The 22,759-nt window shown below is 43.2% G+C and overlaps 1 long non-coding RNA gene across 2 annotated transcripts in view; it reads left to right on the top strand.

The window, feature by feature from the left end:
- The window catches only part of LOC139356989 (uncharacterized), a 64,282-nt gene extending 53,371 nt beyond the window's left edge, over positions 1-10,911 (top strand). The window contains exon 3 of one of the 2 annotated variants that reach the window (XR_011609593.1): positions 10,497-10,911. This is a non-coding gene — a long non-coding RNA (uncharacterized lncRNA). Of the gene's footprint in view, positions 1-488; positions 1,452-10,496 lie in introns of those variants that run through there. The other variant, XR_011609595.1, reaches the window with a different exon arrangement.
- Positions 10,912-22,759: the final 11,848 nt, after the last annotated feature.

Here is a 22,759-nt window from a genome sequence, read left to right as displayed (position 1 = left end):
TTGATGTAACAGTATTAAGAAGTGGGGCCTTCAGTATGGGATTAAGCCATGAGGGCTCCATCCTCATCAATGGGATTAGCACTTTTTGAAGAGGGCTTGAGGTTGAAAGGAACACCCTGGGCCGGGCGCGGTGGCTCAACCCTGTAATCCCAGCCCTTTGGGAGGCCGAGACGGGTGGATCACGAGGTCAGGAGATCGAGACCATCCTGGCTAACACGGTGAAACCCCGTCTCTACTAAAAAAAAAGTACAAAAACTAGCCAGGCGAGGTGGCGGGTGCCTGTAGTCCCAGCTACTCAGGAGGCTGAGGAAGGAGAATGGCGTAAACCCGGGAGGCGGAGCTTGCAGTGAGCTGAGATCCGGCCACTGCACTCCAGCCTGGGCGACAGAGCGAGACTCCGTGTCAAAAAAAAAAAAAAAGAAAGGAGCACCGTCTTTCCCTTTGGTCCCTTCTACCGTATGAGAACACAGCGTTCCTCTCCTCTGCAGGATGTAGCATGAAGATGCCCCCTTGGAAGCACAGACAAGGCCCTCACCAGACACTGAACCTGCTGACACACTGATCTCCAAAATTGTGAGAAATAAATTTCTGTTCTTTATAAATTACCCAGTCTCTGGTATTTTGTTATAGCAGCACAAATAGACTAAGACATATGGTTTTACCAAGCCCCACATTCCTCCCAGCTTATCCCAATTAGAATACATGCTATGACCTAAAAACAAGTTTAGGAAGCTTTGCTTTAGAGCAAATGTCTGACTGTGTTGATTATATATCTATTGTTTCTCGGCTTTATACTTAACCATTTATAATTTTCTCTATATTGCTTAGGACTGGAATTCTGCAGATTCCCTTTCTTAGACTCCTTGACACTGACTTCCTGTTCATATCTAGCCAATCTGTCAATGGCAGGCAGGCATTGGGAAAGATCAGAAAGTCGGAAAAAGGGGAAAAACTTTTTATTTCTAAATTCAACCAGAGCTACTGTAGCAGCAGAGGGGCTAGTGTAACTGCAGACTCTGGCAGCCCAGGCAGCAGCACAGTCTCTTTCTTGATTACAACCTGAGCCACGGAAGGACAATTTTGACAGTTCCAGTCCCTAAAGTGCAGCATCCATAACTTCCCAGTACCAAGAGTAGGCTCATGCGTGATAGCCTAGGAGCATGAGGAGTTTTCTATGTGTGTCACCCTTTCTTCCTTTTGCTCCTTCAGCTCTTCCAACACCTTTGTAAACAATTCCCTGTATTAAATCCTTTGTGTTTGAAATATCTACCATGGTTTCAGATTTCCTGACTCAATACAGAATAACATATTGACTTTTATATGAGAAGGAATTATTTTCTATTCCCAAAGAGCCTGACATCCCCTAGGAAAGGACACATGTAAACTGGGTTCAACCAGTCTAGGTCCATGGGGAGTGTATCGGTCCATTCTTGCACTTCTATAAAGAAATACCTGAGACTGCATACTTTATAAACAAAAGAGGTTTCATTGGCTCACAGTTCCTCAGGCTGTACAGGAAGCGAGGCTGGTGAGGCCTCAGGAAACTTACAGTCATGGCAGAAAGCAAACGGGAAGCAGACGTCTTCACATGGCCAGAGCAGGAGGAAGAGAGACAGGGGAGATGTGCTACATACTTTTAAACAACCAATCTTGTGACAACTCACTCACTATCAGAAGAACAGCACAAAAGGGGAAATCTAGCCCCATGATCCAATCACCTCCCACCAGGCCACCCTTCCAACATTGGGGATTACAATTTGGCCTAAGATTTGGGCAGGGACACAGGCCTAAACCACATCAGGAGCATGTGAAAAGGAGCCACTTCCAGGGGGTCCTCTCTTTCCTGAGAAGAAGCCCAGTAAATTACAGAGAGGGCACTGAAGATGGAGTGGATGAAGAAAAAACCACAGTAGCAGCAAATGTCTTACAAATCTACTAAGAGAGCCTTTAAATGCCACTGGAAAATCCTGACTGACTGAATGAGGACTCCTGCTTCAAAATTTACCTTAGTGTCAGAAAAAAATATTCCTTTATTGTCGATCTCTTTTAGTTGCATTTTCATCTTCTAGTTACCATCTATACTTCCGTTTGGTATTTCCTTACTTGGTATTATTAGCAGCTTTGCCTCCCATTGAAAAATTATTATATCTGAACAGCATACTTAATCCATTTATCCAGACACCTAGCCTCAATGACAAAGATCAAGTATTACTATTTCCCTAGAACTAGAGGAAAACTCGTAAATCCTGGTGTGTTCCTTTTCTTAGCTCACTGGCTATTGAATAAGAGAAGTGCTTTCTGCATCCCATATTTGACCTAAGATGAACAGAAAAAAAAATTAAAATGCTCACTATGCATTTACTCTAGAGAGACATAAAAATAGCTTCTTTTTTAGACACTGTTTCTGTATTAACTGACTAATTGCATTCCAAGATGTCTGTACCATTTCCAGGGAAGTCAACTATTGGATAAAATATCCTACAGTTTATATTAAATTCTTCAAATAGTGGCAGAAAAGGCAAATATGCCTAAGTTAATTACCTGTACAACTTGATGTACGTTTGTTTATGTGCACCAAATTGTTCTGTACGAGAACACCGCAAACCAGCAGCTTTCCTTGTACCCCCCATGGACTGCATCTGCTACATAATCAACTGGAGTGATTGTTAAGAGTTTGACAGGCTTCTCTCCACTTCCTCTCTGCCTCTACCTCCCCAGGAACCATATGAAAATGGAGCAGTGTGCAAGGCAAACACTTATGCCTGGAGAACCCAGGTAGCCATAGACAATACCAGCACCACTGGAGAGAAGATAGCAATTTTATGCCCTTTCTCTCCCACTTATTTTGACCTTCACTGAAATAAGTGAAATTTCCCCCTGAAAAGAGAGTATTTTACTTTAAACCTCAAACTGTCCATTCTTAACAGCGGGCTACTGGTTGGGTTTGAAACATGCTACTCAGAGCCAAAATGTGAATTGTAGCCCATCTTAACCTCCATTTGTGTGGGGTGTGTGAAATGGCAATTGATGCCCAGCTTGCCTTTCAGGGTCACTGTGGTATCTATCTGTTTTTAATGACTTTCAATGTAGTGGGTTCCAGTAATACTTGTTTGATAAGTGTGCTGCAGAAGTAGAAATTGATATTAATCATAAATATAATGACATGAAAGCCAGTGGGAGAAGGGTTCCAGAATAATACCCAACAATTTATTGTACAACAGCAATTTTCTGTCTTTCTGGGCTATCTTTCCTTAATACTGCAACTCAAGGATCTCATTAAATCCAAAGTTGTGCACATGTTCTTTTGCAATATGCCTTCTTTCTGTGCCTCACCCTATGTCATATTTTCAAGTTTATGCTTGACACTAATAGGCATTTGACCATATTTCCCAAAAACCTTTCTGTAGTTATTTTTATACCACCCTCCTTTATGTATTTCTTGTACCCTTGTTTTTCTGCTTGATGTGTTCAAGAATCTGTTGTGACAGCAGAAGTGAGCTGAGAGCTTCACATTTTTAAAGGTTATTTCCACTTAAAAGTTCTCCATTATCAAGCTGGATCTGTCGTTACTAGGGAAGAAATATTTTGCCTCAACCTGGCTACAGCCCAGAACAGACCTTGAAAAGTCTTCCTAATCATGGAGCATATCAGAGGGTGTGATTTAAACACATAACCACCCAACAACAGCAACAACAATAATCAAAGTCTTTAGGGACTGCCTGAATATCCCAACTTCTTTAATAAAAATAAGACTCAGATTCCTTTTGGACAATCTCTGGCTATAAGAATGGAGCAGTTAAACCCAAGGACCTTGCTTGGTTTGTGAAATTCACCTTTCCCTTGAAAACGATGACCTCTTTTTGCACTCTGGCCACAAAGAAGTTAATATTTCCTAGTTTTGCTCATAGCACAACTGAGAAGAGTCTTTTGCTTTGAGACAGGAAGGTCACAAAGGGGGAAAACCGGATACAGAGTCTTCAAAGTCAGAAGCAGAATTCTCCACAAAAGAGTGCACACATCTCAGTATAAGGGGATTCACTGAGGTGTGGGATGAAAATATTAGAATTTTCTATATCTATTTTTTATCTCATCCTTTGAAAATTACCATGTATGTATGTGTTCTATAGTGTACCTAAAATGCCAGTATAATGTACATGTATATAATATATAAATAAATACATATAAAGTTGGAGACTCATGTTCAATTTTTTTAGGGGAACATAACCCAGAATGATTGAAGACCACTGATCCAGAGTACACAGTTTATAAACTACAGCTGGTTCCCTATCCCATGGGAAGAAAAATTCTTGCCCAGGAATTTCCTCTAGCTCTTGTCTTGCCAAACCTATTGCTCCAGTTGAAAGGAGAAAGGAGAGGAAACCTTGTTATTATTTTCAGAGACACACATTCAAAGGGCATAGGAGACACAGTAACCTATTTTTACTGTGGAAGAGTGGAGGCCAAGACTCAAATTCTTCCAGAGGAGATGGAGTGGGAAGGTTTTATAGAAAAGATTTCCTAAAATAAGCGTGGCATGGAAAGCACTGATAAACTCTTGATAAGAGAAGATGGGTAAGGGACATTTCGAAAAGAAAGAAATAGCATAAGTAAAGGAAAAAGGAGGCAAAAATGCAGGGCTTGTTTGGTGAATAGCGTGAGGTTCCATATGGCTAAAAGGTATAGTACAATAGGTAGAAGGTAGAAGGGAAAAGACTGGCAGAGCGGCTGAGGCCAGTTTATGGAGCCCTTGAATGCCTTGCTAACTTTAACATTATTTAGAAAGCAGTGGGGGAAAAAACTTGAAGATTTTGGGTTTGTTTTGGTTTTAAAACAAGAAACTCACTTTTTCCAAGGTTTACACTAGAAAGATTAATTTGGCAGCATTGTGTATCAGTGTAACTGGGAGAAGAACAATTGGGGCACTGATGCAATTGTCTAGATGGAAAATACAATGGCCTGAATTATAGCAATGAGATGGCAAGAATGGAGAGCATGCATTCAGAAGACATGATAGAGACACATTCTCAATTGGATGGGAAGGTTTTGAGTCTAAGATTCTAAGGTTGAGAGACCGGAAGAATGGTGGCACTATTAATTAAAATTGAGTTGTAAGAAAGACAAAGTGTTGGGTAAGAGGTGAGGAAGAGAGTGACTTAGGTCAGGTTTCCTGAGACGATGGAGATTTACGTGCAGGGAGTTTGTTGGGGAATTTGATGATTCTGTAGGAGGACTCAGAGGACTCGGCATATAGTTGTACTCACAGCTATAATTTATTATAGCAAAAGGATTTTGAGAGAAACAGCAAAGGGAAAAGGTGCATGAGATGAAGTCCAGAGGAAATCAAGCACAAGCATCCAAGAGTTCTTTCCCAGTGGAGTCACCCAGGACATGTGTGGCAACACATTTGAAATGCTGTCTACCAGGGAAGCTCAGCTGAGACTCTATGCCCAGGGCTTTTATTCAGGGCTGCCCCCGTAAGTATCCTTGGCCTAGCATGTAACAAAATTCCAGACTCCTTTAAGAAAAGCAGGTGTTCGCCATAAACCACATTGTTTTAACAAACAATTTAGGCACGGTGAGCTGCTTCTATCAATTCTGGGAATGGTATGAACGCTACTGAAATCCAAGTTCCTAGATGCCAGCCAAGGGCCAAACTCGTAAGCTTCTGTTTCAAAGAAAGGCAGTCCTGGGCAGCCGTGGTAACTCTAGCATGGGCGTGCTCCTAGGAACAGTACCTACGTGGAAGAAAGGGAAATAGGACAGGGCCAAGAGAAAATGATTCAACTGAACCATAAAGCAGTTGCAACAAAGGTCTCAGCCAATTGCACAGACAGCTCTGGAGCTAAATGGCTCTCAAAGATGTCCTAAACTGAGGCCAGGGGCTTAGGCCTTCCTACCCCAACATTGACCAGATATTCGTAGATCCCTGAAACTAAGAGAAGCAACTCCTTGAACATTTCCTGGGAAAGGAAGAAGGAATAGAGCAACCTTCCAGAAAACTGGGTCAATAAGCATTTCGGTCCTGTGGTCTTCATACCCCAGCTTCCTCTTCAGAGGGCGTGATCAACTGAGTGTTGCTGGTTATATCAATATCTCCATTGCTTCTTTGCTAATGAGATCCAACCGCATTGAAGATGTTGGAATTCTAATTAAAAATTCAAATTCCATGGGGTCTAAATACAAGCAATAAGGGTATATAGAACAGAAAATTTCTGAAGCATCTTGGCACCTAAGGGCCCCGATAACAACCCTAAATTTTCTCCAAAAGGCCATATGAGAGCACCACTCTTCACAAACATCTGCCTAAATCCTTTTTCCAATCCCACTTGCCACTTAGAGGAATTCTGCACTGAAATGCTTTGCCAAGCACAAAGGAATCTGCCCCACTGCCAGGTAAAGGTAGCATCCTATCCTATTTGCAAGTAATTGTGCATACAATGATATTCTGTTTGACACCTTGGTTTTCACATCTCTTTTAAAAAGATTAGGTCTTATGATCACATGGAAACTCCCACAGTCTGTGTTAAAAATTTTTTTTTAATTTAAATTAAATTTATTGTTTTAGAGACATAATCTCACTCTGTCACTCAGGCTGAAGTGGTACAATCATAGCTTACTGCAGCCTCAAGCTCCTGAGCTCAAGCCATCCTTCTGCCTCCGCCTCCCACATAACTGGGACTACAGACATGCACCATGACACCCAGCTAAGTTTTAAAAATTTTTTCTAGAGATGGAGTCTCGCTATGTTGCCCAGGCTGGTCTCAAATTCCTGGCCTCACAGGATCCTACTGCCTTGGCCTCCCAAAGTGCTGGGATTAGAGGCATGAGCCACTGCACCTGGCCTAGAATTCTTATAATTGAGAAAATTTAGATTTAAAGGTTACAGGATGAACACAGGGACCCTCTGCCAGTAAGCAGCAGATCCAGGACTGAGTTTTGGACTCTAATCTCCAGCGTTCTTCCCACTCCCCTGCAAACGTCTCTCTGAGTCACTGTCAAATCCCTCTCCTAGAAGACAGAATCAGGGCCCTGGGTGTGCTTCAGGGAAACTGGAAATTCTTTTTTTTTTTTAATTTAAGAAATTAATTTTTTAAAAAAATTCTATGTTGTTCTACTTGCGACAGAAGTGCCAGAATCACTAGCAAATGAGAGACTAACAGACGTAAACTTAATGAACAAGGAGATTATGAAGGTCTGCAAAGAGCAATTCCTGCTTTGGGAATTCAAGTATTCTGCTGTATGAGAGAGATTCTGTTGATTTTGGAAATACCGTGAATCATTTCCTGAAAGAACAAAATAATGGAGGCTTTTTATTCCAAGTTTCCAAGAAATGTTGTCTAAAGGCAGAAGACTCTTGGGAATACCAGGCTATGTGTAGAGGCCGTTACTGTGCCCTGGTCAGGATTGGACCCTTCCTCTTAAACACTGGACAACTATTGGAGAAGCACGTATGCCCCGGCAGGTGCTGCCTCCTAAGTGGTCGTGCAGTTGAGCGAGAAGGCTCATTTCTCTTTGTGCATTTTAGTAGGTAGGTTACATTAGTTGGGAATGCATTACTTTGATGATCAATGAGAGATATCAGAGCCTGGAGACCCAATTTTTTTTTTTTTTTTTTTGAGACAGAGTCTCGCTCTGTCGCCCAGGCTGGAGTGCAGGGGCTCAATCTCGGCTCACTGCAAGCTCCGCCTCCCGGGTTCACGCCATTCTCCTGCCTCAGCCTCCTGAGTAGCTGGGACTACAGGCGCCCGCCACCGCGCCCGGCTAATTTTTTGTATTTTTAGTAGAAACGGGGTTTCACCGTGGTCTCGATCTCCTGACCTTGTGATCCGCCCGCCTCGGCCTCCCAAAGTGCTGAGATTACAGGCGTGAGCCACCGCGCCCGGCCTGGAGACCCAATTTTTAAAACTGTAGTAAGGGTCTTTTCATCAGGGAATTTCCAGTGAAGTCAGCACTTCTGCTGCCTTTCTCATCGAGAAGCCCACAAGAAACTCAAAAGTGCAAGATTTGTGTTTGCATCTGTGAGATTTGTAGAGTAGATGCTTGTCAGCACCGGTAAAGCCAGAAAGCAGTCAGTATTTCCATCCTAAACCTCTCATGTTCCCCCTCAGTCTGTTAGCCTTTTGTAATTCAACCATAAAAATTCACCACAAGTTGAAACTAGCGGCTGATTTTTTTTTTTTTTAAGGCTGGGAACGTTTTTCTCAAATGATAGAGTTGACAGCAGAGGACCATCCCCAGGCAGCAGGAGGGAAAGAGTGTGGCGGTGAGACGTGGGACACAATGCAGGATTCTAGCTCCAAGACTGAACCTAGGTTGGCACTGTGTCTCTTAGAACTGTCTCTCTGAGTTTCACCCAGAAGATATAAAAAATTATGGAGATTCTGTAGAACCCAGAACAATTTTTTTTCCCCAAAAACTTATGGAGCTGTGTAGAAGCAGGTAACAATTGATAAAGACAGTCCTGAAGTTAGTTGTCAAAGACAGTCTCCAGTCTGTCACATTGCCTTTGCTGATGATCAAAATTTGCCTTTTCAGTTTGACTCAAATTATCTATTTGGTATTTCTATGCTAGCTTCTTATTGGGGAGAAGGCAAAAAGTTCAGCTGTACTCATTACATTTAGCAGTGGCCCATTTTAAGCAAGTGTGTTAGACAATGTGGTATCCTTATTTCTTTTTGAACAAAAGAACAATGGGCTGAATCATAGGGTTAATCACAGGGTTAAGGTCATGACCTCCACAGTGGCAGTTGTTCAAAGGTAGAACCTAAGTGCTCAGATGTGCTCTCTCTAATATGACTATGTTCAGATGTGCCTTTTTATATTGATACTCATCTGCGTCTCACTCTGAGTGGGAAGAAACCTCAAACTGCTTTTTCTATTCTCTCCCTCAACAGCAACCATCAACACAGTAGACTTCTACGACCAAATGAGTGGGTTTTTCCCCCCATACACCAAGTAAGCAATCAATCCCGCAGCAGACACCATCCTCCAATTCAATTCTGACACTCTCTACCCGGAGATAACGTCAGATCTCACAGGTGGAGAGCTCAGTTCCGGGTCACAAGTCTGGGCCTCCGAAACTTCTGATGACCGACTTCAAGTTGGGGTTCCCACAACCCCCTCTTTAGATTTGATTAATTTGCTAGAGCTGCTCACAGAACTCAGGGAAATACTGACGTTTACTGATTTATTATCAAGGATATTACAAATAATAAAAATGAAGAGATGCATAGGGTGGGGCATAGGTGAATGGGTGCAGAGCTCCCATGTCCTCCCTGGGCAGCCACCCTCAGGGAACCTCCATGTGTTCAGCTCTCAGGAAGCCCCCTGAATTTTATCACTGTGGGCCTTTCATGGAGACTTCATTTGGATAGGCATGATTGACAACCTTGTGGAAATGTAATTGGACAAAAGGGGTATGATCCAATACTAACAGGCTGAGAAGGGAAACTCAGCAACGCCTGTCTGTTCAGATTCTTTTTGGCCTCTCTGTGCAGCATTTCTTCCTCCAGGGTGTGGGGTAGACTCCATCTGAAAAGGGGATCTTGTGGCCCACAATCAGACAAGGTAGGTCACATGATTTCTTGATGGTCAGCTGCAAGACAGGAAGGAGAGAAAAGACTCCTGCCTTGGGGAGAGAAAAAAGCAGGTGAAAGGAGTGCAGGAAAGGCTGGGTGCACAGTTCACACCTGTAATCCCAGCACTTTGGGAGGCTGAGGCAGATGGATCACGAGGTCAGGGGTTCGAGACCAGCCTGACCAACATGGTGAAACCCCATCTCTACTAAAAATACAATGTCAGAGAGAGAGGTTCTATTTTCTGAAGCCTGAATCTGAGGCCAGAAGTGCCCAGCATTGTAATGAGGGCTATGGGAGTTAGAAGCCAGGAACTATGGGCGAAAACCAATATATATGGATAATAACACACACACACACGTATAATAACATCACACTGAAGCACCAGGAAGACGTCTAAAGAGAGGATGCATGGGACTGGTGCAAGTGTGTCAATATTTCTACAAACACTAAATACGTCTTCGGTGGCTGATAAGGCAGGCTCTCAGAGGCTTCTCGTTAAGCTGCTTACCTATATCCTCGAAGCTGAGTGGACCTTTGTTTCTTACAAGTAATACATCTCTGAGCTTGATCAGTTGCATGCAAACCAGTGAACTGGTCCACGGGGTATTAGAATCACAAATAAATACTCTGTCCACACATCACAAAGCTGAAAAGCTTAATTGGCACTATTATAAAAATCACAGGCTTTGATTGTAACACCCTGGCAGTGTATTTGTGAAAAGCTGAGTAAAATAGCAACTTTTAATTAGGCAACCAGCTTTTGTATAACACCAAAGCATTTTACAAACCCATTCACTTCAAGAAAAGCCAGGTAATTAATAGAATTATAGATTCTTAGGGTTGAAAGGAAACTATATAGCCTCAAAGTGTTGGGACATTCCTCTAATTCCAATGACCCTTAGCACTTGTTCATTTCAGCCAACATTGCCAGCCATCACTCCGTGGATCCTCTCACCTGGAAGAGCTCCACTTCAGAAATCTTAGATTCCAATATCCACTCTCAGAAAACAACCTCCAGACATTTCTGCCGTCCACACAGTTGCTGCTTCTCCCTCTGGTACACGGCCACCTGTGCTCTCTGCAACCTCGCTGGCACTCCCTGGCCTTGCCCTCTGCACTTCATCCTGACAGGCATGGAGTCTCCCCCTGCCACCCCAAAGCTATGTAGTGTCTTGATTAGGTGACTTTGCCCATGTCATCATTCAACTTAATATTTATTGAGCCATCTCTGAGAGAATCACTTGGCTGGCCCTTTTGTCTGGAGTGTCAGCCTCCTGTCACCTGCCCCCAGGTGGATTCCTCCTTCTTTTTTTTTTTTTAACTCCTGCACATCTTTAAGACTCAGCCTTGGAGGCACGTCTTTTAAAAAGCCTTGAATGGGCCTGTGAAGTGGCTCATGACTGTAATCCCAGCACCTTGAGAGGCTGAAGTGGGAGGATCACTTGAGGCCAGGAGTTCAAGACCAGCCTGGCCAACATGGTGAAAGCCCGTCTCTACTAAAAACACAAAAATTAGCTGGGTATGATGGCACCCACCTGTAATCCCAGCTACTCGGGAGGCTGAGGTACGAGAATCGCTTGAATCTGGGGGAGCTGCAGTGAGCCAAGATTGTGCACCACTGCTCTCCAGCCTGGGCAACAGAGCAAGATCTCTCAAGAAAAAAAAAAAAAAAAAAGACACCTTCTCTGACCACTCCCTCTATTCTGCCCTTTCCCGTCACACTAAGTCATAGCCCCCAAAACAATCCGTGCACATCTGCATCAGTGAGTCGTTTTCCATGATGGTCATCCTCCCCAACTAGGCTGGTGTATTCTACTGTGCTCACCTTTGGGGGTCTCTACTACCGATTATTTGCAAGACCTAAGGCAACTTACTTCACTTTGTAAGCTTCTGTTTCCTCAACTATAAAACCAGGTTATTAATAGAAATTGTATTTAAGGAACCTAGCACAATGCTCGATATACAGTAAGTGCAAAGTTGTTATATGTTTAATAATTAAATGTCAGAGGAACACCATTAGAAAACTCCTTAAAAGAAAAATGTTTATCCTTTAAGTGCTTGTAGTGACAAGGAGCTTGTCCCCTTGTTGGATAATTCTAATTATAGTGTAACCAAAGCCATCGTAGTTTGACTCACACTAGTTATATTGACATAAATGAGCGCCCTTTGCCCCTACTCCCAGTGTCCCCTGTTCTGCTAAAGAATCTTGAGACTCTCTCAGGGTACTCTGTCATGTGTATTCAGAAACCGGTCCCTCTGGGGCAAAGCTATTCTCAGCTGGTGCCTGTGGCTGCCACCACTGCTGTGGCCTGAGGACAGAAGTCATATCCCTCCTCTGCTTTGCCCAAGGGGTGGGCGTGGACCTTTCCCCTTAATTCCTCTCAGGACATCAGAAGTCAAAATATTTGAGACACTGATCAGATCACAGTAAAGGTTCAGGGACAATGGAAAGGAAACAAAAAACAGAGAATAAGTCAGTGCCAGGCATAAGTCCTTCCCCCTTCCCCCTCCAGGAGGAAGTGCCTTGGGGACTCGAGAGTCACCTTTCCTGGGAAATCCAGTCAGACCGACTCTGGTCCCAGCATTCTGATTTCCTGCCCCATGACTGACCTCTTCTGAGGACAGCTGGCAGTGAGCAGTTCCAGGCCCTTCAGGGGAAACCCCACCCGCATAATCTCAGGGTGATTCATCGCCAGTGCGTTTCCTCAAAGCCCCATGGTTCAGTCTTGCCTGTTGCCACTCTGTTGATCATGAAAATGGTGGCTACCACATCTAGTTTACTAAACAAATCCTTGTTCGTAGGAAGTACGGGCATGAGATAATTTAGTTTTCTACAATCACTTGCCTTCAGTTCTGCCATGTTCACGATCTCTCTGCTGAGTTCCCTGACAACATCTTGGTTAGATCTCTAGGGTTCCAGTCACTTTCTTTTTTTTTTTTTTTTTGAGACGGAGTCTTGCTCTGTCACCCAGGCTGGAGTGCAGTGGCCGGATCTCAGCTCACTGCAAGCTCCGCCTCCCGGGTTTACGCCATTCTCCTGCCTCAGCCTCCCGAGTAGCTGGGACTACAGGCGCCCGCCACCGCGCCCGGCTAGTTTTTTTTTTTGTATTTTTAGTAGAGACGGGGTTTCACCGTGTTAGCCAGGATGGTCTCGATCTCCTGACCTCGTGATCCGCCCGCCTCGGCCTCCCAAAGTGCTGGGATTACAGGCTTGAGCCACCGCGCCCGGCCCACTTTCAAAGATTAAAAGCCCCACTTGGTATAGTCTGTGAATCCTGAAAGTCTGAGACAGGCCTCAGTTAATTTAGAAAGTTTATTTTGCCAAGGTTGAGGATGCACCTGTGACACAGTCTCAGGAAGTCCGGAGGACACGTGCCCAAGGGGGTAGGGGCACAACTTGGTTTATACATTTTAGGGAGACATGAGACATCAATCAATATATGTAAGAAGTACATTGGTTCCATCTGGAAAGGTGGGATGAGTTGAGGGAGGGAGCTTCCAGGTCACAGATAGGTGATACACAAACAGTTACATTCTTTTGGATTTCTGATTAGCCTTTCCAAAGGAGGCAAGTCAGATATGAATCTATCTCAGTGAGCAGAGGGGAGACTGAGAATAGAATGCGAGACACGATTGACCTCAGCAGTTTCCAGCTTGAGTTTTCCTTAGTGATTTTGGAAGCCCAAGATATTTTCCTTTAGCAAGTCCAATTTAAAGCTTCCATCTGGGTCCAATGCAATGACCAATGTCCACTCCGCCAGCCCTGGCCGGCCCCCACCGGAGGGACTCAGAGTGTGGAGGAGCACACCTGCTCCCGCTGCATCCTCCTCTATTCTGTGCAGTCCTTCCCTCTGTGCGAACGAGGGAGGAGGAACAGGAGAGACAGAAAAGTGTTTCTCACCTGCCTGGCCAGGGCTGGCAGCTGGTGGCAGACATCCAAATACTGGCTTCCTCATTGATGCTGACATGAATTTTCCAGAAGCCCCATAGATGCCTCCCACTTTGCAATCTCCACCATCTGCTCCTACGCTTGGCGATTCACCCCATTGGTTTTTGTTGTTGTCGTTGTTACCAGGGTCCACTTTCCTGGCAGCCAGTTCTCTTGGGTAGGATATGGGTGAGACGGGCTCAAGTCTGGCTGCCTTCTATGCGTCCCTCTGATCTGTGAAATCACATCTCCATCACCAAATGCTAAATGGTAGGCATGGGAACTGCAGCACTCTACCCTTTCTCTCCACCTCCTTCCAATTCTCTTTTCTACTTGTCACATTGGACAGAGGTGGACCAGGCCATCTACGTATAAGCAGACAGCAAACCCGTGAGTGAGGAGGGAGCAGGAAAAGCACCTCCTCACTCTGCAGTCCCCCAAGGAAGCAGATGACTTCCCAGGAGTCTCTCCTCTCGCCCCCGATCTGTTTATACGGACTGGAAGCAGGTGGTAGAGATGAAGGTTAGGGAAGCAGAGAAAGTTCAGCCACTTCTTAACAAGCCCCGAAAGGGATTCCTGACCCCCATTCATTCACTTTTTTTTTTAATTGTTTGCTCCTTGACACTTCTTTGCCTCAGCTTTGGATTCCTGTTGTCAATTCCAGAGCAACAAGAAAAATGCCTACCAGTGTTATGTTGTCACTACCAAACCCTGGACATTGTAGTAGGGTCTTTAAAACCTTATATTATTACCTTAATTTTGTTGGTTAGGAAATAGTAATTCAGATAATTCAAGTACATTTCTCAATCACACAGTTAATAGTGGTAGGCCCAGGACTTTGACCCAGTGTATTGGACTGTAAAGACCTTCCACCCCTCTCAATTGTCTCTCATAGAAATTTCCTCTTGTGGTTGAGTTGAATTCTGCACTCTTGGAACTTTAAACATCCCAGTCCTAATTCTGTCTCTAGAGTAGCACTAAAGAAGTTTAATGCATTGTACTGGCCAAGAGTTTTGGATATTGTTTGTTCTAGAATTTGGCATGTGGCTGGCATTATTAGGAGATTAGGTCATTCTGGCTTTCCATTCAGATATTGAAGACAGTTACTGTCCCTGTGGTTTCTTCTCCCCAGTTAAGCTTCGCCATCTCCTTCACCTGATTTTCTCATGCTTCCAGATCCTAAGCAATATTTTACAAACACCTTTAAAGACAGAGAGAGCCCTTACCTTTCCATAGCTCTTGCTATTTCCTCAAGTTTCCTTTTCCCTTCTCCCTGTCCTACCTTCAACTCCTATTTTCTTCCTACCCTCTCTATTCAGCTCAGACTTGGTGCCAAAGACCTTGAATGAAATCCTTCTTTCAGGCCTCCAAGCTTTCAGACGCAGCCCAAGATGGAGGTCAGTGGACTACTATTTGGAGGTGAGCATGGAGGGCTTCTCAAATGTTTTCACCATGATTCATTTCTGATCCTTCTTTTCCAGAATGAGTTTGCTGAGCCTACTCATTAACTGGGAATACCACCATATCGGCTCTCTGGCTCTTCCTCCTCTAGGCCAGCGGCCTAAAATCTTTTTTTTTTTTTTTTTTTAAATAAAATGCCTGGGCTTGCCCCCAAAAGATAATAATTTAATTTGTCTAGGATAGCCCCCAGGCAGATATAGGTCTGTGAAGCTCCCCAAGTGAATCTAAGATGCAGCCAGTGTATCTGAGGTACAGCTTTAAATGAAATTCAGCTTCCTTGTCTCATCCCACCACAGCTGTGTGGCACTTATGATGGGGGTCTATTCTGAAAGCCTGTGCAGTCTCACCCAATTTCCACAGTGGACCTCAAGCATATTCTACTTCAGCGCCCCTCTTGAAATGCCTCCTACTCTCTGGGTGGAGAGAGATTCTAGTTCTCCATGAATTTTCAGGGCAGTAGTGAGTGGCTTACTCTGAGACCATGGAATAATCGGGTTCTTCCTGACTCCAGCCACCAGCTTTGTTCACTCTCTCAAACTCTTTTTGGCCATCCTTTTAGGCAACCTTCCCCCTGGCCTCTGCCTTTCTGGAAGGGTCTTCCTGAATATCCTCATTAGTTATAAAACAAACACATTGGCTGGGCATGGTAGCTCACACCTGTAATCCCAGCACTTTGGAAGGCCGAGGTGGGCGGATCACCTGAGGTCAGGAGTTCGAGACCAGCTTGGCCAATATGGTGAAAACTGTCTCTACTAAAAATAAAAAAATTAGCTGGGCATGGTGGCAGGTGCCTGTATTCCCAGCTACTTGGGAGACTGAGGCACAAGAATTGCTTGAAGATGGGAGGCGGAGGTTGTAGTGAGCCGAGATCGCATCAGCCTAGGCAACGGAGTGAGATTCCATATCCAAAAAAAAAAAAAAAAAAAAAAAAAAGTCTAAAACCCAAGAAGGCCAATTCTCAGTGTCCACACCTGCATACTTCCTTCCCACAATCATGCTAGACAGTACTAATCAATCAGGCACTGGATTGTTCTGAGCCAAGTCATGACTTTGGCATCCTCCTCAACTCAGTGATCCAGGCAGGCACTATTAGCCAATTAGAAGAGGCAATGAAAATGAAACTTTAAACACTCAAGGAAAATGACTGTAATAATATTCAAGAAGGTAATATGAAAAGTGTCCTCCTTAGTAACTCAGGTCCTATTTTTATACCATTCTTATAAAGGGGTCCTCAAAACAGAGAGATATAAGGACAGCATGATCTGTGATAACTCATGTTTGAATGTGATGTGACTGGTGACTGTTTCTTGTCTTCTATTTTGGGATCACCCAGTTCATTCATTAAACACACAATAACTGCCCTACATTTTACTTGATCAAAAATTTTAGCTTCTTGAGAAAAGTGCAGTTCATTGAATGGCTAGAGAAATGAGCAGGTCTCATCTAAACTGGATTATAAATTCCTTGAGGGTGTGTCTTTCCAAGCACACTTTTTGTCATTTTCTATATTTTTGAAATAAATAGTACTAAATTTAAAGCCAAGAAATGTACATGAAAATGCCTATTCTGCCATAGTGCAATAATTGATACTCTCTGGACAGCTCACATGATCAAAAATGTATTATAAACATAATTGCTTCCATGGGTGATGGGGTTAGGATCTGGAGGGTTTCTAACACAATTCTATCACCTTCATTGTTATTATAGACAAAACACAAAATTGGTATAAGGGAGAGATAAACAAAATAAATCAGAGTTAAATGAGCAGCCTGCCACACAGCAAAGAAGTGATGTATTCCCAGACTGTGCTAGCCACAGCTTTTTCATTTTTCTTATTTTGGTGTAGTTCTTGATTGTAATTGTTATGATCAAAGATATCTGTGTTATGCAAAACATGCTCCCTAATTAGCCAATTGTCTTTCAAGCAATTCATGTTAAGAAAACTTGTTCTGAGGGAGAATTGTCTGTACTTAATACCAATAAATGGAAGTGTGGTTCACCTCATTCTAAATCTTTTAAGATGATGCAGCCCATCCTCCCAAGCCCTTCAGAGCCTCTGATTGTGACTATTCATCCTATTTTGGTTCTCTACCTTGAGCCTCAGTCTCCCCTCAAGCCCCTGGTTAGGCATCCTGATTTCAGACTTAGCACCTCAGAAGCATCTCCAAGAAATGGTCTCAGGTACTCCGTCCAGCCTCAAGCATCCTAACCAGGGATGAGAAGAGATTTGTCCCTGAGCACTTGCCACAGTACCTGAAATCTGCCAGTCTTTGCCCAATTCTCTCCTTTTAGGGGAGGGATACTGTGTAGGTGTGACCTGTAAAGAATGCTCACCAGCATTCTCAATTCTTTTCAGACTAATCTGTAAATTACTCATTGATATGAATGATTAGAACAAGACAGATTCTTGTCCCTCTGTGAGGTTTGATCCAATCTAGTTTAGAAGAAAAGATTTGCACTAGACTAGAATTTCTTCCCATATGGTGATTCCATAACCTATTCTTATCAGTGCTTGCAACTAGAGAACCAAGTTATTTTGGGTGAGGATTTGTGGTTTACAGCTCAATTCCTTTAGTGTGAACGGCAATGCTATTTATAGCTATCTCATTTTATTGCTTTAATTTATGTATCTGAAAGAATCTGCTCTAATTGTGGGTGATTATCAGAAGGGAAATGTACTCTCATGCACCTCAGGGGATTTGTTTGTGGGCCTATGGTTTTAAATAGCCCATTTATTCCTTAGTGGGTAGAAAATCAATTTTATGGATCTTCAAACATATATAATAACCATCATAAATAGAAAAGTTAAATATTAAAGTGGTATTAGCACATTATACATTTGCTTTACTGATTTTTCCTTTTGGTCTGTAAACAACTAACTATGTTTCTACTATGTACTTCCAAGGGTATTTCTAGTGTAATACAAAACAAAGAGATATTTTGCCCCCCTCTGTAGATTGCTGGGAGTAGTTGAGACCAGTTAATGGCGCTGATGTGGAGACACAAGGCCTCAAGCAACAAAGAAGACTCTCCAAGGCATAAGAATGGTAGAGTTGAATTTCTACTTGCTGCAGGTGGCCTTATGGAAATTTGATATGTCCAAGCAAAGCTCACCAGCCCTGTCAAGAGGCATTTGATATGTACACCTTTCCAATCTGGTTTTCTCACTGATACTAGAGTTGTATTTCTCAATCAAAATTTAGGTGATAATATTATTCTGCTCAAAAACTGGAATGCATTTTTGTTCTTAAATTCCTAGCATGATTCTTTATCTATACTGTTTCCCCAGCAATGCCATATTCCCCAACACTCTAGGCCTTTCTTATGTAATTTCATCTGACCCTAATGTCATTGTCCCCAATCAAAACCCTACTCACACTGAAGGATATTAAATGGCATCACATTCAAGAAAACTTTTCTGATCAAAGTTAGCCCTCTCCAATCAAAATCAACCTTCCTCCATCCTCATTTGCAACCTATTGGTTATTTCATTTTGTACATCGTGCCTAGTTGCTGACATAATTACATTGTTCGTTAGCTTGCATACTTCTGAAATTCAGATTATCTCATTTCTTTGTGTATGTACCATAAGGTTCACAGGTATCTTCCGCATATAAGTTGTGAAGGAAAAGTTGAGTAATTGCTATGTGAGCACAATACTGAGAGGTGGGATGACCATCTCGTTCTAAGCCTATAAAAGGGAAACTTGGACTTTAAAGCTGATTGAAGCCTGAGCCACCCCTCTCAGACAACTGGCATGGTAACCGATTAAAGAAGCAAGTTCAATTGGGTACAGTGGCTCATGCCTATAATCCCAGCACATTGGGAGGCCAAGGCAGGAGGATTGCTTGAACCCAGGAGTCAAAGACCAGCCTGGGCAACAGAGAGAGATGGTTTCTTAAAAAAAAAAATTAAGTAGCTGATTTTGGTAGCTCACACCTGTAATCCCAGCTAGTTAGGAGGCAAAGCCAGGAGGATTGCTTGAGCCCAGGAGTTTGAGGCTGCAGTGAGCTATCATCATGCCACTGCCTCAACAACAGAGTGAGAACCTATCTCTGAAAAGAAATAAAAATAAAAAATAAAGAAACAAGTGCTTTTTGACACAACAAACAGCGAGTTCCATTTTTCTCAAAAGGGTAAGAGAAAAGCCAAGCTAACGGAAGAAATAACCTTTTTTAGATGTGAGTTTAGACGGTGTCCTCTTTGACAAAAAGGTGAGTACTTGTTAGGTAACCAGTGAGGAAATCAACTGTAGCTCTCATGGTGGGGAGACTGAACAGCCACTTTTATCCTCATTCAGAGGCCTGGAGCCCATCCCTCCCCTCCAGAGCTGACTGAATAAATAGCAGTGCCCCAGAGAACAATTTGTCAAAGCTTGAAGACCTCAAGCTTTCAAGACCCAAAAAAGGTTTCTCTGGACAGAGCTTCCTCTTCCTTACATGGAAGGAATTTCCCCAGTTACAGGATGGGGCTTTAATGGCAGTGCAGAGAGATGGAGGGAAGAAAGCACAGAAGGATGGATCTCCAGAAGATAAATTCCGTTTAAAGCCCAGGTCAGGAAGGACCTCTCCTCAGGTGGAACAAAGGAATGTGGATAGAGCCACAGCCAGCACTTCTCACACTGCCTTGTGGACAGATCCTGAGAGCTGACCCTCCCTTGAGAAAAAGCAACACCAACACAAGAGTTCCCACAGTCACTGAGGCCCCATTTCGTTTGGCCAAGTAGGGACTGACAGGCCAATAGGTTGGGCAGAGACAGAGCTGGAGGGGACTTTGCCCCCAAGTGGGTTACCAGAAGGGTCCTACCTGGTAATGGCATTAATGAGGAGACTCATGGCCAACAGAAGCAGGGAACATGATGAGCCACAGAGATGGCCATGCTGGAGTCCCTGATTGTGCCATATGTCAACAGGGAACAGCCTGAACAATTTAACAGGAGGGGCCCCATCATTCTCTGGTGAGGAGGACTAGGGATTCCGATTTAGGGTACCACAGTTAGACTCTTTGCTGAAATAAATCATTTGTGTAATGAGAGAAAGTGAAAAATATCTATGTGGAGGCCATATTGAAGAGAGCACTGCAGACCATCTGATCCCCCTTTCCAGCTGGCTAGCGCCAGAGCGTTGTTCCTCTGCTGTGTTAAGTTTGCCAGGGGATGTCACATTCTACACTGTACGGAGCTGGATTCCAAAGGCACCTTTTTAGAAGCTCAATTTAAAGCCAAGCAGGTGCCCAAACTCACTCTCAATCTGAAAGTGCCAGGCAATAAGAAATCTAGGGATGAGGAGGCTGGGCACGGTGACTCACGCCTGTAATCCCAGCACTTTGGGAGGCCCAGGTGGGTGGATCACCTGAGGTCAGGAGTTCAAGACCAGCCTGGCCAACATGGTGAAACCCCGTCTCTACTAAAAATACAAAACTTAGCTGGGCATGGTGGCGGGCACCTGTAATCTCAGCTAGTCGGGAGGCTGAGGCAGGAGAATCTCTCTCTCTTTTTTTTTTTTGAGACAGAGTCTCGCTCTGTTGCTCAGGCTAGAGTACAGTGGTGCAATCTTGGCTCACTGCAACCTCCGCCTCCCGGATTCAAGCAATTCTCCTGCCTCAGTCTCCTGAGTAGCTGGAATTACAGGCGCCTGCCACCACGTCCGGCTAATTTTTGTATTTTTAGTAGAGACGAGTTTTCACTATGTTGGTCAGGCGGGTCTCAAACTCCTGACCTCGTGATCCACCCGCCTCGGCCTCCCAAAGTGCTGGGATTACAGGCGTGAGCCACCGCACCTGGCTGAGAATCTCTTGAGCCCAGGAGGCGGAGGTTGCGGTGAGCCAAGATCACTCCACTGCACTCTAGCCTGGGTGACAGAGCAAGACTCTGTTTCAAAAAAAAAAAAAAAAAAAAAAGGAAAGGAAAAAAAGAAACAAAAGAAAAGAAAATCTAGGGATGAGGCAGCATAGGACGGAAGGTTTGAAGTGCCAGATGGGGGATGCTCTGAGGCAAAGCATATACCTTGTTTTTCCAGTGAGCCAGGAATCTGGATAAAGAGAAAACTCAGTGGAACTGACTTAGCCTGAAAAACATGCTGGCCTAGGGAATTTGGATTGTATTTTATTAGCAGTAGAGAGTTGTTGACATTGCTTGTTGTATTGTATTTTGTTTTTCTTTAGCAGAGAAAAGTAGTGTTGAGAGAAATTTTTCTGGAAACAATATACAGAATGGAATGGAAAATAGAAAAAAAGAGAGGCTGAAAATGCATGAGATGAAAGGGACTGAACTAAGGAATGATGATGGGACTAGAAAGAAATAGGTGTGTGTGTGTGTGTGTGTGTGTGTGAGTGTGTGTGTGAAAATACAAATGAAGAATAAGCAGGCCTTCATATCTGACTAAACATGAAGAGAAAGATAAGTTTCAAAGATGACTCAGGGTTCAAGTCTGAGTGAAGACAAAAATCTTGGCACCATTTAGGAGTAAGAATAGTTGGTGTTTCTATCGTCTCCTCCTTCAAGTTTATTCTAAACGTATGTTGGTGGGAACAGATCATTTTATGAAAGTTGATAAGCTTACAATTTTTGAATCAGACCATTGAAGCAGGAAAAAGGAAAGAATAAAGCTTTTTCTTAATTACAAAATTCTTCCAACTAGATAAGGAAGATAATGTAAGGGGAGCCCAACCAAGATATATCAGTCATTCAAGCCAATATTACTTAAATACTGTTTCATATGTTTAGAGGGAAAAATGAATTTTTATTAACAAAAGTTGTACACTTTTTTATGTTCAAAAGAGTTGATTTGTTGTTTGAACTGTAGCATAAGATTTTCACATTTCAGTTTTTCCATTACTCATGTCAATAATATCAATCAAATTTTGTTTGGCTGAATCAATTGGCACTTACTTCATTTTAGAAAAGAACATTTCCAATTTCAATCAGCTTTCAGTTACACAGCCGTAAAATTAATTATTTGACCCAACAGATATCCAACACTGCTTTATTTGATTTTTCCATATCATAATCAGGAAATAAAACATATTTTGTATAGGAAACTTGTTTTTTAGACAGAGTCTTGCTCTGTCACCCAAGCTGGAGTACAGTGGCACAATCATGGCTCACTGCAGCATTTAACTCCTGGGCTCAAGTGATCCTTTCAAATAACTGAGACTACAGGCACTTGCCACCACACCCAGCTGATTTTTATTTTTATTTTGTAGAGACAGGATTTTGTCATGTTGCCAAGGCTGGTCTTGAACTCTTAGACTCAATCAGTTTTTCCACCTCAGCCTCCCAAAGCCCTGGGATTGCAGGTATGGGCCACCATGCCTGGCCTGTAAAGGAAACTTTTGGAGAGACAGGAAAAAATACATTCATTTAGTGCTTAAAAATTATCTAATTTTTCTATAGATTTTTCCCCTCTCTCTCATTAGTCTTCTTCTGCAGTTTTTTTTTTTTTTTTAGTAGGAAACTTCTTGGGAGTTCTATTACAGGTTTAAATTTTAGACTGAAACAAATTACTTGTTTTGCGTATATGGCACACTGTTATACCTGTAGCTGATTGAGACCTCAGAAGACTGTCAGCTGATCTCACATGATATGGTTTGGCTCTGTGCCCCCACCCAAACCTCATCTTGTAGCTCCCATAATTCCCAGGTGTTGTGAGAGGGACTCAGTAGGAGATAATTGAATCATGGGGGCGGGTCTTTCCCATGCTGTTCTCTGGTAGTGAGTAAGTCTCACGAGACTGATGGTTTTAAAAATGGGAGTTTCCCTGCACAAGCTCTCTCTCTTTGCCTGCTGCCATCC

Source organism: Macaca nemestrina, chromosome 11 (genome assembly GCF_043159975.1).
Source record: "Macaca nemestrina isolate mMacNem1 chromosome 11, mMacNem.hap1, whole genome shotgun sequence".
NCBI classification, from domain to species: domain Eukaryota; kingdom Metazoa; phylum Chordata; class Mammalia; order Primates; family Cercopithecidae; genus Macaca; species Macaca nemestrina.
Note: the sequence above shows the minus strand (reverse complement) of the source record. Positions and strands in the feature narration are given on the sequence as shown.